The sequence below is a fragment of the Erpetoichthys calabaricus genome, chromosome 1 (genome assembly GCF_900747795.2).
Source record: "Erpetoichthys calabaricus chromosome 1, fErpCal1.3, whole genome shotgun sequence".
Classification (NCBI taxonomy): domain Eukaryota; kingdom Metazoa; phylum Chordata; class Cladistia; order Polypteriformes; family Polypteridae; genus Erpetoichthys; species Erpetoichthys calabaricus.
In genome coordinates, this window is record NC_041394.2 from 178,441,614 (window position 1) to 178,449,057 (window position 7,444).

A 7,444-nucleotide genomic window follows, 5' to 3' on the forward strand; every position below is an offset into this window, starting at 1 on the left:
AGAAGTGCTGATTTCCATTCTGTGCTATATAACTGTTAACATTTGAATCTGATGATTGCATATAGCGCTGTCTTATTCAGTGTGCGCAAGAACATGCAGGTGGCCAGTTGCTGAGTGCTACAACGCATATTTTAAAAAAAGAAAGAAACAAATATATGTGACGTTTTGAAGAAATCATTTTACGACGCGAATAGTACCAATCAGAAAACATCGTCGAAGTAATGCAATATTATTTGAAAACGAACAGCGTCAGATCGGATGTGAAGTTATACTGGCGCTGTTTGAGTCAGGTCAGAAGCTGAATAAGCTGAAAAAGCTCCTGTTCTGACTCTAAGTAAAAAAGCATGAATTAATCAACAGAAATAACCGCACTTGACATTTTAAAGTTAACGATTTACAGTGCATACCAATTTATAAATTTAATGTCCGTTTGAGGAAATTGAGTATAACTCAGTATAACTTCACACCCGATCTGACGCTGTTCATTTTCAAATAATATTGCATTACTTCGACGATGTTTTCTGATTGGTACTATTCGCGTCATAAAATGAACACGTGGGGACTGGCAATATTGGGGGGAAAAAACACGCGGTCGTATGTATCGTGATACACTGCAGAACTATAGCGCGTCTTTATGTGAAAACAGCAGTGTCAGGTGGGGGGGCGGTAGGGAAGGATCTTGAACACGACTGAGACAATGAAAAGTGAATTTAAAAAAAAAATAAAGCTAACCTTTACAAATATCATAAATTACACTGGATGTTACAGACTGAAATCAAATGTATCTTTTTATTCTAAAATAGTGAAAATAAGAACACTTCACAAAATGGAGTTGTCCAGGATCGAACCCATAACCTTTGGACTCCCAGCCAGCGACTAATACTGTTGCACCACGGAAGTAGTGATAACTAATATGTATCAATGTCGCACACTAAGGCGGCTTTTTTTGGCGGTGGCTTTTTTTTTGTACCTTTTGTGAAAGTGTTTCTTTGATATTTGGACTTCAGGCTTCATACATTATATAGTTTATGCCTACATTTTGTCATTTGCTACTAGAATATTGTAAAACGTTTCTGTTTTAACAATGTGTTTACACAGATTACTGTAGAAATGCAACACATATGAAATGCGTGTGTTCCAAATAACAATCTATTATTTCTACTCTAAAACTCCACTTCACTCCCAGATAATCAATCAAGGCATGAGCTGGGAAAAGCTTGTTTACATTCTAAGTCGTTGGGGGGATGGAATAGCCGGCTGCTGGCAGCATGTCTTTATCAGTACATTTAGATGACAAAAGATGCTGGCGGAGAGGTGAGAACGGTTTTAAGAAGCGATTTAAGGTGGGCCGGATCTGCGAGTGTTTTCGTAGGCTCTGGTAATTCTAGTGTTAAACTGCTTAAAGTTTGGGACATTTTGAGAGCGACAGCTATTAAATGCAAATCAGATTTTAAATATGTTTTACATGAGCCCATAGAAGATCATTTACAGCACTAAAGCTTTCACATTTGCAAAAAACTTTTAAATTATAGAGATGTGGAAATGTAAAAATTAGGCTGAGGCTCAACAATCAATTCTCAGAGATGGACCAGGTCAATGCAGTCACAAGGAGCTGTGAAGTCCTTTTATCCTCTATATTTGTTCATTCCATTGTTTATTGTCTCTATAACCTTTGGTTGTTTTGTTCTGTATTGCCTTATTTGAGGTATTTGTTTGAGGGCTGACAGCTGACGGTTCAAAAAAAAGTATTGTCCGCAAAACGTAAATTTCTACCTATCTATCTATCTATCTATCTATCTATCTATCTATCTATCTATCTATCTATCTATCTATCTATCTATCTATCTATCTATCTATCTATCTATCTATCTATCTATCTATCTATCTTGTTATTCATTTTTTCATTTACACGTTTTTGATCATACACATTCAGACACAGGATAAAGCAGGATATCCTGACAGCATCAAGTGCAGAGAAATATTCAGCTCTGAACTAAAAGGCAGTCTATCGCAGGGCACATTCTGATACTGGGTCACCATAGATGCAAAACCAAGCAACTAGTTATTGACTTTCAACGCACCAAATAGCCTCTATGCCAGGTCACTGTTCAGGGAGTAGATGGGGAGGTGATGCACTGCTACAAGTACCTGGCAGTCCACTGGGCCAGTCAAGTAACACAGAGGAACTATATAAGAAAGGTCAGAGCAGGCTGTTATTTCTTAGGAGACTACATTCCTTTAATATGGGCAGTGATGTTCTTTACATATTCTACTAATTTGTGATGGCCAGTGGGAGTTTCTGTTCTGTGGTGTGCTGGGCAAGTACCAAGACGGGCCCACCAGATCAACAATCCTAACCTCCAAATGCCCTCTGAAAAAAATTAAACTTCTTGCAAGTTACACCATTGCACCGCCTTGTCAATGACATCATCGTCTATGTCAAAATGGTGACCACGCAGGTGTTTCTTCATCTTAGAAAAGAGAAAGATTTCAGAACGGACCAAATCTGGAGAGGGTGGGGCAGTAGGTTGAAGTTGCATTCTTGCAAATTTTCCACTGGCATCTGTGCTCTTTGGGGTGCAGTAGCATCAACAAGGCTGACAGGCAGGTGAAACCATTGCCAGGTTGAAAGATGGTGGGAATTACAAACAAGGTCTGGTCTACTTGCCAACAAAATTTCAGTTAACTGATGTTACTCCTTCATAGTTAAGACTCATGCCCTATCAGACACTCCTTGTAATGTATTCATGTATGTTTAAATTAAATTTATAATTATTTTATACAGTTTTCTGTTTGTAAATTATTCAGATAAAAGGCACCACAGTGACAGAGTAGTTAGAACACCCAAGGGACATGAGTTTGACTCCAAACTAAACAATGATCTGTGCCAAATCTGTACATTTTACCTGTCTGTACTGTTTTTTTCTGGGTAGTCCAGTTTCTTCTCATATTAGGTTAATTTCTGAATCCAAATTTGTCCAGTATTAGTGAGTGTGGGTGTGGGAGACAATGTGCCATATAACAGCCAGGTATCTTCTTGGTTTCTGGCTTGAGCACAATGCAGCTTTTATAGGCTACTGTTCCAAGTAATGCTGCAACAGATAAAGGATGGATTGATTATTGATAATTCTACTTTGCAATCAACTGGTAAGTAGCAGAGCTCATCAAAAGCAAGCCTGCTGAAGCGAAATTACACGCTAACAGTCAAAAGGCTGATTAGACACTTGAGACAAAGATCTTATAGCTGGGCTGAATAAGAAGGTTGTTCCCCTAAAAAAAAAACGTTTTCCAGTCTCCCACTAGGGAAAAAAACTCGCTGATGTCATGCATTGAATGGATGGTGATGTTGTGTTATTTGCATATGCTGATAAAAATAAGTACACAGGATTCTTGGGTTCAAGTTTAAAGATAATTATTTTTCAATTTCATAGACTTCTGTGATTATGTCAGTATATTCCATTTACTTAAGATTCCTTAAGCTGATTTATATCTTTATGGGGTTACATAACAACATTGTAATTATGCTGTCACCGTCACTGTAAGCTAATTTTTACGATGGTGGCTTAAATAACTCCAAACGTGGTTATGGTTTTCACTGGTGTGACACAGACTTGATCTTTTTTAATGAAATTCATGCAAAAAAACTAAAAGAAAGAAAAAACAATACCTGGAAACACATCCCAGTTCTCACATTTTTAAAAAATGCCGTACCTCAAGTATGTATTTTTTCCAGAGTAAGCTTTGCAGTCAAAGGCTGCCATAATTGAATGCCCCCTCAACATTCTGAAATTGTCAAACCACTATATTAAGCTGAACCTCTCCACATCTTGACCTTATCATTTCTGCTCGTCACTTGTGTCCCCAGGCTTCTATGTACATATCTGACAATGATGATCCCACTCAAAGCATCTCTGAGCTCTTGTGTGGTAACAAAACTGCAAATGACTGGTACTGTAAACAATATGAAGTTAGCATGTCAGCAACCACCATGTAGTTGGTATTTTTGGTTGTCTATATGCTGTGTGATTAATTAATTTTTACTAACTTTGCAGATTTGGAATAGACATTAATACAAAGTCATATTGAATTTGAGTCACTTGCAAAATAGATTTCAACAGTCAAATTGAAAAGCTGGTCATGAGCCAAAATTTGTAATTGAGTCACTTTTAACTACAGTTTGAATGTAGCCTTAGTAGTATACTCTTCTGCATACCCCCTATTTGTGCCTCTGCATGTAACGACCAAGTAAAGTTGACTGCATAACTACCGTGCAAAAAATTAAGAAACCTCTGGTGTGCATCAGTGATGCTCTGCTTTTCTAAGAAGTGTCAATATCTGATGATTTTCATTTGAATTGTTTTTATGACAAAGGTTGCTTTCTGCGCATTACTAAAGCCTAACCCTAACTGCACCCTAACTCTGTAGGATTTCAAAAAATAAATATTGCTGGGCCTGTAACTGTAAACTGACATGTAAAATTCCTGAAAGTGGTCTTTGTTGGTCCTTAAAGAGCAGCTACCTATTGTATTAGGTACTCCATGGAATGACTACAGGAGTTCACAGAAGGACATACATATTCTGAAATTTGTAGACAATTCTGGCATTGTGAGTCTTCTACAAGCTAAGGACGACAGCCATGGACCTGTTGTTGATGATTTTGTTCAGTAGTGTGATTGTTCATTTTTACAGCTAAAAATCACTAAGACAAAGAATATGGTGCTCTTCTTTTCCCACTATCTTAACATTAATTAAAGGGGAGACAGTAGACAAGGTGCAACACTACAAATAGCTGGGGACAATCATTAATAACAGGCAAAACTTTCATCTTAATACAGAATGAATTTGTTAGAAGGGGCAGACATGACCTTTCTTCTTAAAAAACTAAATTGTTTTGAAGTGGACAAAACCATAATGACAATTTTTATAAGTCCTTTATCGAATCTGTCATTACATTTGCTTTTATGTTTTTGACTACCTCACCTTGAAGAATATAAACCATATTAACAACATTATAAACACTGAGCTGTATTAAAAAAAAACGTTTAGATAGAAAGTCAGACAGTAGCCATTCTCTGCTTCCTAAATTTCAGTTGCTGCCATCAAGCTGCAAATTTAGGTTCCAAAGGGTGAAGAGCAACAGATTTATGAACTCCTTAATTCTTGAACTATAAGCATTTTGAATTCTGTTACTTGTAGGGATCCTGCTAAACTCTGAATTATTATTATTGTGTTCTGTTCAAGGTAATTATTCTTCTTTGTACCAATCTTATGTACTTATGATAACACTTGTTGTCAGTGGTGTGTCTTTGATCTGTGTTAGCAATGTCTTAGTTTTGTACTTGTACTTTCCTGCTACAAACAACTTTCCCTCTAGTCAGGGGTGAGCAAAGTCAGTCCTGGAGCGCCACAGTGGCTGCAGGTTTTTGTTCCAACCCAGTTGCTTAATTACAAAACAATCCTTGCTGATAATTTCATGGCTTGTTAGTTACTTTAACTCTGCCATGTCAGGTAGTTCTCATATCCTAGATTTTTTTTTCCTTTCTAAGGATATCATCCAAACGATTTGAAGTCTAAAATGGAGGAGTAATTATTAGTCCTTTACTTTTTTCCCTTCACTTTCCTTCCAAGTATTTAATTAAACCAAATCGTGCACACATGTGTCAATTGAAACACACTAAATGGAGAAATGCTGGTGATTTGCCTCTTATTGTTAATAAGGAGCTATTAAAAACTGAGAATACAGCTGTTTAAGACTAAAATAAGTGCTAAGGGTTCAAAATCTTAATGAGTGAGACAACTAAAATAAAGAAGTGTTACTTGAGCAATAAGTGCTTCTTATGAGGCCATTGAGTTGGAACAAAAACCTGCAGCCACTGCGGCCCTCCAGGAGCGACTTTGCCCCCCATCCCTTAGTTGTTTCTTTTTTCTTAATGAGCAACCAAACAATAATGAGACACAAAACAAGCTGCCACATGACCAGCTAACCTGAAAATAAAGAAGGTCTCGGTCATGTTGGTCTGCTAAGGTCACCAAAACATCTTGACGGTGGTCTTAGAAAAAACAGAAAAGCAGCAGTCTGCTGAGGCAGAAGGAGAGCAGCAACAAGTCCTGATATTCAATAACGGCTTTAAAAAACAGCAAGAATTGGCTTCTCATTAAGAAACTGGTTGGAGTTTGACGTTCCAGTTTAGCTGCTCATCTGTCGGCTCGTTTCACATCTCATTTCTGTTTGGCTGCCATTCAATGAAGAAACAAATCAATTCAGAGGACTGAATACTTAAAAACAGGGCTATTAAAATGAAGGAAAAGGAGTTCATTAGCAGTGAAAACTGATTACTGATTAGGAAAAGGGTTAGAATGAAAATCTGCAGCCACTGTGGCCCACCAGGACTGGAGTTGGACACCCCTGCTCTAGGATAATAAAGGTGACCTAATTCCGGGCATATGTCTGTGCGATTTTGGAACAACTTTAGGATTAAATTGTAGTTAACAACTTGCCCGAATTTCTTATTCATAGGCTATCACTCCCTGCGCAGTATGAGAGGGGGTACGATGCACGATTGCATCTCATGATTGCGTTGTTGTAGATCTGAAGAATTTATGTCATGTCAGTCGGATGTGTTGCCTAATGAGCAGGCTCACGGGCAGATTGTCTGATGTCGCTATCAATTTTATTTGTGCATCGATTGCGATAAATTGTGCAATGCAGTGGGTACTGCCGTGGTCATGCTCACCTTCGCCTTTTTCATTTCAAAATCTAAAAATCATATAGCATATGATATAACAATGACAAAGGTATTCTAGGAAACCTTTACTGGAAAACCCCGTGACAAACATACACGACGGTAACTTACGTTGATAATGTACCTCTAATTCTCTCTGTATGTCTTTTTCTTCAGAGCACAGTGTGGCAAGAGTCAGGCTTTGTTGATATTTTGAGAAGTCAGTGGCCCTAATGTTTTTTTTGAAAGTGTAAAACTGTCCGGCTGTACCATGGACACTTACAGTCTGGGCACACACGTAGCAGGTGAATCGGTCCAAACGTGCTTGTACAGTTTAAGCACATATATGACTGGCAAATCTAGTACTGTACAGTGTGAGCAATCGCTTGTCCACAATGTCTAAAAAATCGCACAGCGTAAGCTCCACCTAACATAATTTAATATCTGTGACTGCAAACAGTTTGCTGTAAACGCTTTTCACTGCACTTAGTAACTTTACACAACGGTTTTCCCTTAGTCTGTCTTAATCTTTCAGGTATACAAGCATGACACCTGCATTCTTTTACCATTAAATAATAATAACGCATACAAAACCACAGCCTGAAAAAGTAGCGACTTAGACAAATAACAGATTTTTAATCCAAGGATTGACAACGTTATGAGAAACCGTTCGAATACAGCAAAGGTGGCCGATGCATTTGTGCGTTCTGTCACAGTGCAGC